We start from the raw sequence: 18,275 nt of genomic DNA, 5'->3' as shown, positions 1-18,275 counted from the left end.
AGTTTTTCCACTCTGGAAAATTGGAGTAATAATTCCTAACCCATTGACCTGAAAGAGCTCATGGGATCATCGGTTTACAGCTAGACAGGACCTTAGAAGTAATGGAGTCCATAGTTTTACTGAGAAGGTAACTGAGGCCAATGGAGGTTAAGTGACTTGCCCATGGTCACACATACAGTAAGTGGTATTCAAACCTAGGTCTTTTTGAGCAAGATTCAAAACTTTACCCACTCTCTGTCATTGTGAGTCTCTAAAAAAAATAACAGTTGGTAAATAATAGTAGATAGTAATAATAGGCTTCTTGAGACCTACTAAGTAATATATAAATTCAAGGGACAGTTATGGTAAGGCTAGTACTAACTTATTCCCCCCCGGCCCGGAGGGGTTTAGGGTCTACACAAAGGTATAAAACACACATAGGGTAGCAGCTAGTACAGAGGAAAGAAAACTGGATCTTGGGCCAAGGGATGTGGGTTTGAGCCCAGAGCTTTGTATTCTTGGGCAACTCAATACTCTGAAACTCAGTATCTTCATTTATGGGCAGCTAGGTGGCACCATAGTGAACAGAACCATGGGTCTGGAGTCAGGAAGACTCATCTTCCAGAATTCAAATTTACCCTCAGACACTAGCGGTGTGACCCTGGGCAAGTCACTTAACCCTGTTTGCCTTAGTTTCTTCATCTGTAAGATAAGCTGAAGAAAGAAATGGCAAACCACTCCTGTATCTTTGCCAACAAAGAGTCAAATACAATTGAACATCTTAATTTATAAAATTAAGGGGATTGGATTAGATGACTCTAAATTAGACAGCCCTTCCAGCTGTAGACTTGTGATTCTTTGTGGTTGTATGGTTCTAGATCAGAACCGTAATTAGCAATTCTGGCAACTGGGACAAATTCAGCTGGGAAGGGGAAAGTAAATCTTTTTGGGGGAGGGACTTCATGTTGGTGGAATCCTTGTCCTAGCAGAGGTCTGGGAGATGGGGAAGGATAATGTATAGAGAAAGACCCTATATCCTGATGTTGATTAACCTCAGCACCCTTGAGTAAAGCTGTAGGTGACCCATCCTCATTAGGACTCTGCACTTCTTTGTTCTATGTAGAGGTATTATTCTGTTATGCAAAAAAGAAGGGATTCTCATGTGCCTTCACTAATTGTGACTAAGCTTATTAGCTTTAGAGAAGCTTTGGATGTGTGGGGTTTAGATATTCTGTTGTGATGAAAATTTTATCCTTACTTTGGAAACTGGAAAAAGTCCTAGAGTGGAAGTCAGGAAATCTGGATTCCAATTCAAACACTGTCATTCCCTCACTCTTGATGAACTCATTTGAGTGAATCATCTTTCATCTAACATTCCTTGAAGCTATGAATCTAAAATTCCTTCCAATTCTAATAGTCCATATTTGAAAGAACTAGTTATAGGACCTCTGGGCAACCATAATTCTATAGAACCACAAAATCTAACCCCAAGAAAAGGAAGGGAAGCATAAGCCAGTTGAGTTGGGAAATTTTCTCCAAGTTATAGTCTCAGCTCCCTGAGTGTGGGCTCATCTAACCCAAGAGTGGGCTAACCAACCGTGAATTTCTGCTTGTGGGTTGATGTAGCTTAGAGCCCCCTTGATGGGAAGCATTTCCTCCTCAAACACCTAGGAGAAGAGAGAGAAGGGGGCAGGCCAGGCAAGACACTCCCTCCACTGAATTACTTTGAAATCTAAAGGCCAATCATAGAGATGGAATCTTATGAAGGCAAAATACTCATAACAGTCCCCAGTTTTAGGGTCAGAGCCTAGGGAACCAGTCTTTGCCACTTATAACAATGGTCCAAAGCTTCTGGTGTGTTTTAATGCTGTCTAACCCTCCTCTCTGTCTCATCTCCCCTTTTGAAGTCCATGTCTTATCACCAACCTACATGTATAGGTTATACCTACCAGACCTGGCTAAGTGTTCATAGGGGAGACTTAGAAACAGTCCCATGCAGTTGGAGATTCTCCTTATGACATCGGGCCACTGAATCTCTCTGAACATCAGTTTCCTCATCTGTTAAATGAGGTGGATAAATCAGGCACAACTATGCTATTAGGGTAGTAAGCCACACATGCCTAGCACAGTATTCTACCTTCAACAGCTCCTTAATAAACAGGTACTTAATAAATGTCTGTTGAATGAATTCAATGAAATAAAGCCTATTAAAAATGAAAATTCTCATTTACTCATTAGAGGGCAGTGTAGTACAGTGGAAATAGTCCTGGATTTGGGGTTAGAGTCTCAGGTTCAAAATTTCATCTTCTGTAAGAAGGTACCCAAATTATCCTGTATCTGTCTTATCTGTACAAAGTTGCTTGTGCATCATCTTCCCTTCTAGAAAGAGAGCTCCTTGAGGACAGGCCTTTCATTGTTTTTCCCTTTCCTTGTATCCACAGAGCCTGGCACACAGTAAGTACTTAATAAATGCTTGTCAACTTGAGCCAAGTAGCCTTGGGTAAATCATTCTCTGGCCTCATGTGGACAATGAAGGTGTTGGTCTCCATGACTTTCAGGCCTAATCTATGATCCTCTAATTCTCCTTAATCCTTCCTTCCCCTGATCATGGCAAGTATCCCGTTCTGTACTTAGAGGACTGATATTCTCTTTGCCTCCAACTTCTCTCTAGCTTCTCAGTTTGGGGGCAGCTAGCAGTGTGGTCCTCTATCTCCTGCTCTGAACACCAATGAGAAGGGATTGTATGCAAAGCTAGGCACATTCACTGTGTAATAAAAAAAATACTTCGGAACTGATCCACAGGGATCTTTTATTTAGACTTGTTCTCCTGGAGAGAATCCAGTGCAAGTTAAACAGACTTGTAAGTTCCCAATTAAGCCTACCAGGGTCTGACTCATAATAGGCTGTTTAGTATTAAAAAGGCCATCAGGAAACTGATAGGGGGAATTATTGTCATCCAGCCCAGCTTTTATCATTTCATTTCCCCCTCTCATCTCTGAGAGCTGAGTGTGTCAGGCTGAGTGAGTCTCCAGAGCAACTGTGAATTGGAAAGATGTTAACTAGATGGCAGCAATGGCTGGGAACTGGAGGTCTGGGGCCAGTCAAAGGTGAGTTGGACCCAGGGAGTTCAGAGAAAGCAGGACTCAAAAACTACATGAGCATCCAGGAGAAAAGAAAGAGACACAAGGGACCAGAGACAGTGGACTCTGGAAAGCAAGGCAATTTCTGCCTCAGATTCTTCTTGGTGTAGACTTCCCACTGAGTGGTCAGCTCAGAGCTGAAGGCTTAGGCTACTGCCACTTGGCAGCTCACTGTGAAAGTAAAAATAGACATTCAGAAGATACTAGAGGTCTTCAGTGTCTTGGGTGGGGTAATGAAGGGGCTAGCAGAAACAACTGTGGAATCAAATAATGAAAGGCAGCCTTGAATGAGGGTGAAACAAGTCAGGTTTTAGATGCCCTGGTTTTGAGTTCTGACTCGGACCTGGCTGTGTGACTCTCTGGGCCTGTTTCTTCATTTTAAAATAAGGAAAATACTCTTCACCTAACAAAGCTATTGTAAGGACAATACTTTAAGAAACTTAAAGTATAATAATTGTACTGTCATAATTTATTGGAACACAGATATAGATATAGTACGAGAAGAAATCTTAGACAATCTAGTCCAATTTCCATTATCCAGATGAGAATGTTGAAGCACAGAGAAGCTGAGATTTCCCCAAAGTAACACAGGTGGTAAATGTCAAAGTCATTATTTAAGCCTTGGTCATTTGACTCCATCCAGACCCAGCACTCTTCACACTTCACCACCCTGTATCATGTTGGCATGTAAGAGCAGGAAGGGACTTTAAAGGTCATGTAGCTTAATCTTTTCATTCCTAGATAGGGAGACTGAGGCCCAGAAAGAAAGGACTTGGCCAACATCATACATCTGGTCAATAGTAAATCTGGGGACAGGATCCATTTGGAGTCTCCTGACTCCAAATCTTGTTCTTTTTCTACTACTTAAGCTGTAGATAGAATTACATGGGCCAGAATATAGGTAGCATGATGACAGTTATAAGGTATTGTCCCCTAAAGGAGCTGCCCTTTCACATATGGAATAACTGCTGTTGAATTAAGTCTGCTCATAATTCTAAGGGTTACAGTTATATTGACCCAGAATTTTAAGATAATTATTGATAATTTTTAACATGGCAAATTGTAGTATTTTGGAGAGATATAGGCAATAGAACTGTTCTGTGATATGGAGTAAATGTGGTTTATCTAGTTATAGGAGAATTTGGTAATTAGTCATAAGCGTAAGGGGGTCATTGTCAGAGGGAATCCAAAGTCTGAACTCAGAAATGTAAGAACTAGAGAGAAGTGAAAGTACATATTTCAGAACTGAATCAGTTAAGCTTGAATCTGAAAGTGATGGATATTACAGTTGATAATAAAGTTGATGGATATTACAATTGAAGATTAAGACCAGCTGACCAGAGGAGCTCTTTGGAGGCAGAGAATCAGAGAAGACATTCAAGAGATTAGCCAGTTTAGCTGAGATATTACCTCTGGAACCCTGAAAAAGTTGTGGAGTTGAGTATGTAGCCGTTCTTGGGGAGCCCAGACCTCCAAATGTGAGGGAAGGTTGGAGTGAGCTAGCCAGCCCAGAGACTGAGTAGCTGTCCACATGTCCTGTGTGAGAAGTGTGAGCTGCTACAGTTTGGGTGATGCCCCATCCATCCATTTAAAATTAGTAAATTAATCGACAAGTGTTTGTTGCTTAATTTGTGCTAGGCACAAAACTCTACTAGGTGTCAGGAATACAACATGCACCCCCCCAGAACAACAAATCCCTTCTCTCAAAAAGTTGCATCCTACAGAACAAGTGTACATATATAAGAAGATACAGAGTCAATTCAAAAGAGCTGCAAGATAATTAAAATGTAGGAGGAGGGACAGCACTATCCACTTGCAGGGAATAGGAAAGATTTCATGTAGAAGATGATGTTTTAATTGTGTTGTGAAGAAAGTGAAGGATGGTGAGGTGGGGGTGAGGAAGGAGTTGTGGGGGACAACCAGTGCAGAGTTAAGGACAAGTGATGGAGGGCCAAAGACAGGAATGCAGAAGGAGGTTGGAAAGGTAGTTTGGAACCAGATTGTAAAGACTTTAAAAGCTGAACCGCAGAGTTTCTATTTTTTCCTTAGAGACAATAAAGATCCACTAGAGTTCATTGAGTAGGGGATTAATATGATCAAATCTAGGCTTAAGGAAAATCATTTTGGCAGTTTTGTGGAGGTTGGATTAGAGTGGATAGGAGATGTTTGAGGCAGTGGGTCAATTAGGAGGCCATTGCCTCTTAATGATGATGTGCATAAGAAGTGATAAAGGCCTGAATTAGGGTGGTGTCTGTGTGAGCAGAGAGTCACATGGGAGAGATATTGTGGATATGGAAACAGCCAGGATTGGCAACAACAGAATTGAGAGAATGCAAATGAGGAGTTGAGGAAAATACCAAAGTTATGAACCCAGGATACTGGAAGAATAGTATTACCATTGGAAATAGAGAAGCTGTGAAGAGGGAAATGATTTGAGCGAAGAGGTTTCAATATTTTGATAGTTAGACATCTCTAGGACATCTAGTTTGAAATGTGCAGTAGGTAGTTGGTGATGTGGGACTGAAATCCTGGAAGAAGACTGGGCTAGATAAATAGAGTTGGCAGTCATCTGCATAGAGGAGGTCCTTAAATCCATGGAAGCTGATAAGGTCACTTGGAAAGAGAAGAGGCCACAGGACAGAGCCTTGGGGAATGGACAAAGATAGAATTAAAGTGAGGGAAGAGGAGGTTTCATAGTCCAAGGCCAAGACTATTTGATAGAATGGGGCCAAAGCTATCGTGACCCAGTAGATCACCAGACCAAGACACAGGGCAGATGAGCATTCCTGGTAGACCAAAAGACAAGGTCAGAGGCTAGCACTATGGGTGGTCGAGAGAGAAACTAGTTGCTGGTACTAAAGTTAATTGTTATCTGGAAAATGGAGAGGTTGCTTAGTGTAGCAGATAGAGAACTGACAGGGTATCTAGAATTAGAAAGACCTGCGTTCAAGTCTGACTCATACTATGTAACAATAGAAAAGTCACTTTCTGAGTCTCAATTTTCTCATCTGTAAAACAGGACAATTCTAAATCTATGCCTATGATCTTATCATGCCCCCAAGGCAACTCCCTAAGATAGGAGTTCTTAATGTGGAGTCCATGAAGTTAAAAAATTTTTATAACTCTGACTCAATATGATTGGCTTTTTCTATGACCCTGTTTATTTTGAATATTAAAACATTGTTCTGAGAAAGGGTTCAATGACTTCACCTGATTTCCAAAGGCTCCATGACAAAAAAATAATTAAGAATCCATACTATATACAAAGAATGGGAAATTAAGGGAATGTCCATCAATTGGGGAACAACTCGACAAGTTGTGATATATGAATATAATAGAATACTATTATACTGACAGTACTGACAAGCAGGCAGATTTCAGAAAAGCCTGTACAAACCGATACAAAGTGAAATGAGCAGAAGCAGGAGAACATAGTACATAGTATAGCTATCCCACATTGTGCCTTTCCCCATTCCAGTTTTGATATATCATGGGTTGGCATAAGAAATTAAATGGGAATTTCTTAGGAGTTTTGTAGAAGCCACAGACAACATGCAAAGGCCAGCAGACAACACAGAAAAAGTATTTTTGCTTAACACTAACCTACAGACAGCCTATGACCAAATACATAATCCAAATTTTACAATAAGATACTGTAAACACCCCATAACAGAAAAAGAAAAAGAAAAAAATTCAGACATTTTCTGTAATACAAAAAGAGGGTCAAAATATTTTACATGGATTTTTCAGATCATAGGGGTGCTATGCCCCTATTCCCCAAGATGTGGAAGGGATAGCTGTAAGACTGTGCAATGATCAGCCATGAATGACTTAGCTTTTTTCAGAAATACAATGATTAAAGTCAGTTCCAAAGGAATCATGATGAAAAATGCTATCTACATTCAGAGAAAGAACTGATGGATTCTGAATACAGATCAAAGGATACTATTTTCTCCTTTTTTGTGGGTTTTTCCTTTTGGTCTGTATTTTCTTTTGTAACATGACTAATATGAAAATGTGTTTTACATGATTACACATATATAACCTATATGAAATTGCTTACCATTTCAGGAAAGAGAGAAGGGAGAAAGGGAGAGAGAAATATTTGGAACTCAAAATTTAAAAAAAAAGAATGTTAAAAATTGTCTTTATATGTAAGTGGAAAAAATAAAATACTATTTTAAAAAAAGATTTCGTATAAGTTACAGACAAGTTGTCAATCCATATTGATGGAGGGAATTTCTGCACTGTCTTATACCAGTGAAATCAAGGGTCACCTGGAGGCAGCCCAGGTTTATTTGCCAGCTATGTCTCAGGGAAAGACCCTTTTAGGTTTTAACAGTCCAGGGCCTGTTAAAGCAAATCTGGTTCTTCTATGTTAGCAACTATGCCCTTACACCCATTACTCCTTGGTTTATATGTCTATGTAAAATATCATGTATTCAGGCATTTTGGTCTCCTCTAGAAGGTTCAGCTCTCCCATCAGCTCAGTAAAAGTTGTTTCCATGTATTCTCCAGTCTCTCCCGTATCAGTCTTCCTCTGGAGTCAGAGGACTTGAATTAAAGTCCCACCTCTGTGGGACCTTGGGCAAATCATGTAACTTCTCTGGGTGTCATCTTGTTTATCTATCAAATGAAGGGGGTTGGGCTAGAACACCTCTGAGGTCCTTTCCAGTCCTAGGTCTGTGATCCCGTGACCTTCTGGGCTTCTTCCTCTTTGATCACAGCTGGGAAACGGATTCTGGGAAGAGAGTCTCTAAGTCAGGGCTTTATTTGGTTGGATCTCCAGCTGCTGTAGATCTAGCTAATTCTATTAACAACTTCCCCAGTTCCTAAATGAAAGTCATGTCTCATACCCCAGCGGTCTCATTCATTATGCAAATTGTCCCTGGTTTCCTAATTGATTCCTAAATTGAACTTCCTCTCTTGACTACTTCTTTGTTTCCAGGAATTGATTGTCGGTGCTTCCCTAAACCAACTGGTCTGCCACAGTCCAGTGAGGGAAAGTGCAATACGATGGTCACCTTTGAGCCATTTGGACTCTAGAGAAGAGCCAAAATGTGTGCTGCTTCCTTGAAATCCAACATTGGAGGGAAGGTGATAATGCCAATGCTCTTGGGAGTCTTGGTCACTTTCTAAAATATTCTTCCCTGGAGCACAACCATCTGGATGTAATTCAATTCAACAAATATTTATAAAGCCCCCATTTTGATTTTGCCTTTCTTTTTATCTCTAGCCTTTGCCACAGCACCTAGAACATAGTAATTAATCTTGTAATATATGCTTGTTGACTGACCAAATGATCAAAACACTGTGCTGAGTGATGGGCATGCAAAGATGAAAATTCCTATCTTCAGGGTACTTACGTTCTATTTGAGGCATACAACTTGTAAGCAGGTGAGAAAGTACATGAAAATTCGAGGGGATAGGGAATAACACCAAGAACTAAGGAGATAAAAAAGACTTCCTGAGAAGTATACGTGCTAAACCTTGGAGAAAGTGAGGAATCCCAAGAGTCAGAGAACAAGAGTGAGTGCATGCAAGATATGGAGGCTACCCCGTACAGAGGACCCAGATTCAAATCTCATCTCAGACATTTAATGACTGCAGGATCCAGGTCACAGCTTCCTTGGGCTTCAGTTTCCTCACCCCTAAAATGGAAGCATTGGACCTGATGTCTTCCAATTTCCCTTCCAGCTTAAAGTCTAGGATCCCAAGAAGTAAGTCAGCTGGACTGGAAGGCTAGTAATGTGCTATCAGCCTGAAGAAGTAGATAGATAGGAGCCAGACTGTGGAAAGCTGTAAATGCAAGTAACCCTTACACAGAGATATGATAGATGGCTGCCTACATGATGAGCAGGCCAGGCAGTACCCCTTGACCAAAAGCGTCTCCTCAATATCCTATCACACTATCTGAAATTAATTAATTTCTTTTATTCTTGAAGAATCTTCTATGAAAATGCAAATATTCCCTAGAAGGAATATTATTATGGAATTATTTATTATTATATAGTAATATTACATGTTATTTTATTTATTATTAAGGAAACAAACAGTCCCAGACACTTTACTTGGTGATGGTTCTGTGTATATTATAGTATGGTTGTTCACAGTAAGTGTATGAGCCTTTCGGCTTTTTAACTACCAGCTCCTCCCCAATTAGCTGCTTCCCTGAGCCACTGTTATCCCCTTATATAGGATCCTGGGACTTGAGAATTATAGCTTTAGCGCTAGAGGAGTCCTCATAGACATCTAGTCCAACCTCCATCTTTTATAAATGAGGAAACCGAGGTCACCTAGTCAGAACTTTCTTATTTTACAGATGAAGAAACTGAGGCATATGTTACAAATAGAAGAACAGGGATCTGAGCCCAGGTCCTCTGCCCTCAGATCCAGTACTCTTACTCATATGTTATCTTTCTTCCTGGTGACCACCCTGATTCACTCTGCCCTAGAGATGGGATCTAGCTAGACTGGGAAGGAATGAGGAATTCTCTCTGTTGACAGTAGAATAAATAAACCCAAATTAGCAAGTAGAATTTTGACAATTTTTTCTCCCTCTAATAACTGAGGAGAAAGGGAAGGCTTGTCATTCTGGCAGGCCTGACGGATGAGCAGCCTGTGAATCCAGCAGCAGCTGTCAGAGTTGATCCTGTTGGCCCTACTTTACATCTCACCTCATGTGGGGCATTTCCTCCATCATAAAAATGAACATATTTATTCTCATGGGTGCAAACTATGAAATGGAAATAGAAGATTCAAAGAGGAGGCTATTGAAAAGCATGGTACAAGCCAGGACCTGCCTGGTTCTTCCCTATTCTTTATCAATATAACTCAATAGTTTGATACTTTGGATATTATGGATATTTGATTGATGTGGATACTTCCCCAGGGGTACAACCTGTGTCCCATCTATACCTTTGAATCCTCTGGACTACTTTCCAATTCTTTCCGTTCATCCTTTTCAAGGAGTACGTCCAACAGGCTAAGGAACTTCCTCTAGATATTTCATGGGCACTAGTGGCCTGCACAGCCTGTCTGCGATGCCTTACTCATCCATGTGACCAGCCCAACTCCTTTTCTAGTCCTCCATTTCTCTGATGACAGCTTTTACCTTGTCCAGTGACCAGAAAATGGGCACACTGCTGTTGGGACTGGAACTTGAAATTTAGGGCTATAGTTGGGCTAGCCTTAAGAGTAAGAAAAGGAGAGAGTAAATAGCCACTTACATAGGAAAGACTCTTAAATAGCTCACTCTTCCCATTTCTAGCTTGCTGATGTCTGACATTCGATTATTAGCGATTGACTCCTTTGGCTTGAGATGTTAAATGCAAATCTCCCTAAAAGGGAAGCTTTCATTGGTTATTTATACCACAGTGTGTGTAAGTTTCTTAGGTAATTTCTTAGGAGCAGGTTTTGATCGTTGGGATGAAAAAGAGAAAACAGGGGCCAAGGGCATGTGAAGGAGGGTGAGGGGAACTCCAAGAGGGGAAAGGAAAAAAGGAATTGGGACAGAGAGGAGCAAGAGACACTCTTCAGAGACTTCACAAGTAAATGGCCATTTACTATTACATGAATCTCCAAGTGACGGTTACTTCCCTGATGGGGGCAGCCAGGTAGCATTGTGAATGAAGTATTGGTGTTAGAATATGAAATATCTGAGTTTAAATCCTGTCTTCAACATTTACTGGCTGTGTGGTACTGGGTAAGTCACATACTTCCCTAAGCCTCAATTTCTCCCTCTGTAGAACGAGGTTAATAATAGCACCTTAAGTCCCAGGGTTGTAGAGATGATCAAATGAGATCACAAATGTAAAGCATTTTTCAAAATGCAAAGTGCTATATGAATGTTAGTTAGCTGTTGTGATAGCTCTCATCCTTCCCAGTGCACTGAGATCAGACAAGGGCTGCTTGCCCAAAGGGACTCTCCCTCTAGTTAGACCTTTTGTGGAAACATCAGTGCGTGAGCGTAGCATAGGGCTCGACTGTCAAAGAAAGACCCTTTAGGATCAAATATTGGAAGAAGGCAAGGGAGTCTGACAACTCTGATTATAACAAACAATAAGAATAAAACTTTATAATAATAACAAATAATACCATTTATATAGTGCATTAAGGTCTCTATATTATGTGTTTCAACTCCCATTTTGCAATGCTCTTCATATCCCCATTTTACAGATAAAAGAACTGAGGCTGAGACAGGTTAAGTGATTTGTTCAGAGTTACATAGTGACTGCTGCAGGCAGAATTTAAACTCAGGTCTTCCTGACTCCTGGAATTTATCCACAGCACCACCTAGCGGCCTCTGTTTAAAAGATTCACATGGGTGGTTTCTATGGAAATCCTCTCAACAGCACTCCTCCGCCTTTGTTCATGATCAGCCTAAACTCGAATGTCTTCCTTCCTCACATGTGGGTCTTTGGAATTGCACCCATTATTTGGAGGTCAGCTCAAATGCCATTTCCTCTATGAGTTTTCACAGGCTTGTTAGAGGAAGGTAATTTGCAAACCTTAAATCACTACAAATGTGAGTTAACCTTTCTTTCACAGACTTCATATGACATTTTGTAGCTTGTAAATGTGCTTATCACTTTCTATTCCACATTGTAATTATTTATGTGTGTGCCACCTCTCCCCAATTAGATTGTCAATTCCATGAAGGTAAGGTCTACATATTGTTGCTGAGTTGATTTTCAGTTGTGTCTGACTCTCTGTAACCACATCTGGGGTTTTCTTGGTAAAGATACTGAAGTGGTTTGCCATTTTCTTCTCCAGATCATTTTACAGATGAGGTAACTCAGGCAAACAGGATGAAATGACTTGCCAAGGGTCATACAGCTAGTAGGAGGTCACATTTGAATGCAGGAAGATGAGTCTTCTTGACTTCAGTTCTGGCACTCTGTTCACAGCTTCCCAAAGGACTATGTGGTATAGTGGAAATAGTCCTGGACTTGGTGTCATTAACCCTGCATATGAATTCTGATTATATGACTGACTACCAGTGTGACCCTGGGCAAATATTTTAACCTCTTCAATTTCCTCATTTGTAAAATGAGAACAAAAATTCTCACCCTACTTACCTCACAGAGGACCAAATAAGTCAATGTCTGAAAAGCATTTTGTAGCCTATAAAGTGCTATTTAAATACTTGCTATTTTATCATCATCATTATTTATGTTTGGGTTCCTGAGTCATCAATAAACATTTCTAAAGCCAGGCACTATACTAAACACCAGGCAAAGAAAGGCAAAAATGGCCCCTTCCCTCAAGAGGCTCAGAGTTTGATGAAAGAGCTAGCAAATAAATAATTATATACGAACTGGAGATAACTTCGGGCATCATGTAACAGAAACTTCATAAGATCATAGGTCTAGAACCATTGGGACCTTAAAAATAAACTTGCATATACAAATCAGGAAATTAAGGACCTTAAATTAAGAAAATTGAAGGAGAGGTAAAGGACTTTGTTCAAGAAAACACAGAGAGCTAGAATTTGCACCCATCTTTTGGCTTCATATCTATATCGTATCACTTAAACTTTCAAAATATTGAGTCCAGTTGGTATGGCAGAAAGAACATAGGATTGGAAATGAGGACACCAGAGTGGTTGTAGTTCTGGCTCAGTTTCTGTCTTGCTTTGTGGCTGTGAGTAAATCACATCACTTCTCTAGATCCCCATTTCTTCCTCTGTTAAATGAAGGGGTTAGCCTAGGTGGTCCTGAAGGTTCCTACCAGTTCTAAGATGCTATAGAGTAGTTGCCAGGCTGGACTGGATTAGATCAGGAGGAGTTTTCTCTCCAGTATTCTCAAGCATGACCAAACCTACTTCTTCCTCCCCTTAGGGCTGGTTTCCTCGGAGAGTTTTGCAGATTTTTTTTCAAGCAAACCACAACTTTTGTACAGGATTTCAAAGCTTGGTAATGAGGGACTGGTTTAGAAAAGGTAATGAACCAGAGGGAGAGAAATGCTAACAAGGCAAGACTGCAGCCCTTTCTAAATGACTAGAGCTTTGGAAAACTCACTTCTCTCCACACACAAATTTAACAGGAAATAAGGCACTTGGAAATAGTCTCTGGTCTGTTCAGTGAAACGACTGAATACATTTCACTCTTAAATAGAAATGACAGAAGCAGAATGCTGCTATGGAGAGAGCATTGGGCTAAGAGTCTGGATACCTGGGCTTAATTTCTTATTCTATTTTTCCCTCCTGGGAGACTTTGGGCAAGTGTCCTTTCTTCTCTGGGTGGTAGCTGCCTCATCTGTGAAATGAAGTGGGTGGGGTAGAGGTCCTAAGATCCTTACTGCTCTTTGATTCTATTGTTTGGGAAATGAAGAGGGATTGAATTCTACCTGGCAGGCAACTACACTGTACAACATTGCCTCCACTGCTAAATTCTAGTTATGATCTTAATTTGCAACTGCCTAGCTTCTTGTTTAGAGCTCTAAGTCATTGATGACAAGTACATGAGTTCAATCTCTCCTGACATAGCCTGAACATCCTGGTCACATACTAACTTCTAAACCTTACTGGTTTACAAATTCACACCCTTAGTCAAAAGAGGACAAAGTCACAACGTGGACACTCAGTGTAGACTCATTCTGTCATTCCCACTCCTTTCTCCATCATAATCACCATGACTTTTAAAAATCTTTTTCTTTTCACAATTGGTTGAGGGAAATGTTAGAACCTAGGATATCTTCCCAAGGTCCCAATTCACTTGATGGACAACACCCTATCTGTGGGATTTTGCCTTTATAAAGACAACTTGTGAATCCTACATTAATATGATAGATTCACTCCTAATTTCCTTGTTAAGTTTGGATATTTGCTTATTGGTTAAAGAGGGTTCCTGACAGAACTAAAGTTAAAGTTCATGAAAGGCCTACCCAAAGGTGACAGAATCATTCAGGTAGTAATACAAATATTATTATCTCCATTTAGCAAAGAAACAAGCTCAAAGAAGTCATAATTTGTAAGAGTAAGATACAGAATTTGTAGACCATGGTGTCCCTCACTTTCAGTAGCTTCCTATTATCCACAAAATAAAACTCAAACATCCTAGCCTAATAGTCAGTGCCTTCATTGTCTAGCCTCTTAGGAAAGACATGTTCAGTGTCCTCAATAATCAGAAAATCTGTCCTTTGGAAGATGCACCACATTTATTTTCTGGGTCTTCAGAGGGTAGAAGAAAAATGGATGACAGTTAAAGGAAATTAGATTTTGGTATAAAATAAGAAAGAGCTTTCTCATAGCCTGGGCTGTTTAACGACAAACTGGTCTGCGTTGGAGGCTGTACCCTACCTCACTCCCTATTTCCCCTTTCCCTAGACACATTCAGTTAGTAACTGGATGACTATTTTGTCTAGGTTGCTACAGAAGTGATTATTGCAGTGAGTGGGATGATGAGCTAGGGAACTTCTTTGGTCCATTCAAGTTCTGAGATTCCATGATTTTATTTGAGATGGCCTTAGGCTCACAAGGTTTAGAGCAGAAAATGTTCCTAAGAGATCATCTAGTCGAGTCCCCTCATTGTAAAACTGAGGGAGCTGAATCTCAGAGATAAATAGCTTGCCTAAAATCACAGAGTCAATGAACAAAGATAGGTTTCTATTCTTGGTCCTGTGATTTCAAGTACACTACATTGGACTATTATATGGTATCTGATTTGTCATTTTTAGAATTTCAGCTCTATAATTGTGAAACTGGAATCTTCCTTTCTGCTGTGGGCAATTCTCACCTACTGTAAAGGTTTAATCAATGAATAACAGAGAGCTAGAACAGTGAGTACCACTAGGTACTTGAGAGCTGCAACACAGAACCTGGTGTGATAGGGACTTGGTACCTTGGACAGCACCTCCCACCAAATTTAATGTCTCTTGCCTTCCCTGCCCCTGGGGTACTGGAAAAGTCTGTACTGTAGCTGTAAATCACTTCCTGGTGTTCTACCTGCAGTTCGAGCTGCATTTATTACAGCATACCCACAATGATTTCTGCTTCCTACTGCATTTATTATCTCTACAGCGGAGGAGATTTCGGGCCCAAGTATAGAGGAAGAAAAACAGAGAAATTGGAGTCCAATAGCCTTATACTATAGCCTTGACCATCTCTATCCCTACCAACTCTTAATTATGAATTGTCTTATCTTGGTATTTAACAGTTTCACATGTGTATCTTATTTTCCCAGATAGTGTAAGTTCCGAGAAGAGAGAGGTCTTATGTCGACATTAGATAAATCATTGCAAATCATAGATTGTAAATTGTAGGCTTCAGATCTTAGTCCCTTCTCACTCTACTCAGAAGTGGATAGATAGTTGGACTTGGACTTAAGAAGAGCTGAATACAAATCCTCCCTTAGACCTTTATTAGCTGTGTGACCATGGGCAAGTCTCTTAACTCCTTATCTGTAAAATAGGGACAATAATGGCACTTACTTCGCAGGGTTGTTATAAGGATCAAATTAGGTAACATATGTAAAGTGCTTTGCAAACCTTACATTTCTACATAAAAATTAGCTATTATTATTATTTACTGCAACATCATTTTGCAGATCAAGAAACTTGGACCCAGAGAGATTAAATGACTTACTTTGTCTCTGACCAGGTATGTAACTCTGACCAAGCCATTTAACTTCTGAGCTTCCATTTTTTCATTTGTAAATTGGGGAAAATAATAGTGCCCACCTCACAAGACTGTTGTGAGGACCAAATATGTGTATATATGTACACATATATATATGTGTGTATGTAAGTATACATGTACACACATATACATATGTATGTACATATAACTTTGTAAATCTTAAAGTACTGTATAAATGTTAACAATTATTATTATTGTCCAAATCAATACAGGTTAAGTAAGTATCAGGGAAAGCATTCAGACTCAGTACTGTCTCCAAATTCAATGCTCTTTATCCTGCAAATGCGTTCTTTTTTTTTTTTTTTTTGCAACTGCATTCTAAAAGAAAAAAAGCAGTAGTTTGGGAAACAAAACATTTAGTTTCTATCTCAAATGAGAGAATTTGAAATTCAGACAACAGAGACCTTCTAGTATAGCCTGTTCATTTTAAATTGATTTTACACATGGTTATGACTCCATCAATGCAGAAGAAATCTGCACCACCTTTACCATACATACACCACCACCATCATCATTACCACCACACACCTTCTTACATGTGATTCTTGTCTGTGTTTTCTCTTCAACTTTCCATAGATTATACACTCAGCAAACTTCCTCTGGTTCTTTTAAAGTTTCATGTCATCATTTTATAGGTGAGATTAAAGCCTAGAAAAGGGAAGATGACATGACCAAGACCACACAGTGGAGCTGAGATTAGAACCCATGTCTTCTGACTCCATGATTCACTGTTCATGTCACTCATTTCCTTCTAAGGCTCCGTCTTTTTGTCAGCTAAGCAGGGGGAAGCCACAAGAAGACTTAATTCATAAACATAGGCAGACACTTTCTATATAGACTGATTTCATAGAGGGTGAGGGACTTCTTGGTTCCACAAATAATTTGTCCAACAGTTTGTTACAGAGCTGACATTCTAGGCTCAAAATGCAGAGCTGGTTTTCAAGATCTAAGCTTCCACTTTAGAAGTCATCTAGTCTAACCCTTTAATCTTACACAGGAGGAAAGCGAGACCCATTTAGGAAGAAGAGACTTGCCTCAGGTCACCCAAGAGAGCAGAAGAACTGGGATTTAAATCACACTCCAGTACTTTTTTCATTCCATCCTGAAGCCTCCTAGAGATTATTACAATGTATATACCCTCCAGACTGGGAAACAAACTCTCCTTTTGTATTATACCAGGTCTTATAGGTAAGAGTAGGGCAGTGGTATAGGAATGTCTCAGCTGCCAGGAGGAAGGAAGGGACCTTTTCAGTCCCATGGGTCTCAGTTTTCACTTCTATGAAACAGAGATAATAGCCTCCTTCCTTATCAACTTTATGAGTATATTGTTGTGAAACAGACAAAAGGCTGCAGGGTCAAGAGTTGATGAAGCATTTTTATAGAATTCTTTTGGGGGAACTCATGACCCTCCTAAGCATGCTATCTGGTTATTCTCAGTTCTTGGCATTTTTTATCTTCTCTGATTTAAATTCACTTTCTTCTGTTGTGGATCAATGCTGGTCAGCCCCAGCTGTACCCACTGTAATGAGAGGTTTCTGGAAATATATGCCATCAGAAATTAGAGATAGAAAAAAATGTCCCCTAGCTCTCATCAACATCCAGTTGCAGCCAGGGCAAGGACTGCTACCTGGGGAGCCCTTGGAAATCCTGCAATTAGTCTAGTTTTCTAATCACACCCACAAGCACTGTAGGGTGGTGCTATCAGGAAGAAGCCATCCTTCTCAATGCCCTCCTTATCCTGCACCAGAATGGTCTGTGAACTTTAATGTTTCCATTATTACACTCAATTGCCATGATGTTGTGGGCAATGCAAATTCCTCTCCAGGTCTCACATCCCTCTCTTGTAAAATATGGGAATTGAACTAGATGACATTTAAAGTGTCTTCCAAATTCGAATAGTCTAGGATCCTAAACTAAGCTGATATAGTAGAAAGACCACTGTAATAGGACCTTGGAGACCTGGCTTCCAGTCCTGGTTCTGCTCCTCACTCCCTGTGTGTCGTTGGGTAAGTCATTTCCCATCTTTAGGCTTCAGTTTCCTCACCTGCAAAATGAGATAGCTAAGCTATATGGCCTCTAAAATCAAAATGCTTTAATTAGGTGGTCTCTGAGGCCTCTCCACCTGTTCTCAGTGTAGGATTTCCATTGTCTTGAGGAATCTCCTCACCTCCCTCACTCCTTAGCTCTTCATTCATCCTGTTCAGTTTCCCATCTGTCCAGTACTAAGTCCCCTTGTTCAGAGAGAAATGGCTCTGCCTTTAAACTGTCTGCCCCATAAAATATCTCCAGTGCCCTTGGAGCCTTGAAGAAACATCCACTAGGACCCAGGGTGACTAGTGGATCCTGGTGGGGGTTGCCAAGAGCTTTGATCTGAGCCCCTCTTCAATGACATCAAGCCTGGCCAAGTAGGTGGAGAAGTTGGGGGTTGAAAGGGGTGGGGAGTGACCTCACTTCCAGCTATTTGCATATCAGACCCCGCAGACAACTCAGTATAAGTAGGGCAGGCAGCACATCAT

The sequence above is a fragment of the Notamacropus eugenii genome, chromosome 3, assembly GCF_028372415.1.
Source record: "Notamacropus eugenii isolate mMacEug1 chromosome 3, mMacEug1.pri_v2, whole genome shotgun sequence".
NCBI classification, from domain to species: Eukaryota; Metazoa; Chordata; class Mammalia; order Diprotodontia; family Macropodidae; genus Notamacropus; species Notamacropus eugenii.
The sequence above is the reverse complement of the archived record's forward strand: the minus strand, read 5'-3'. Positions refer to the sequence as shown.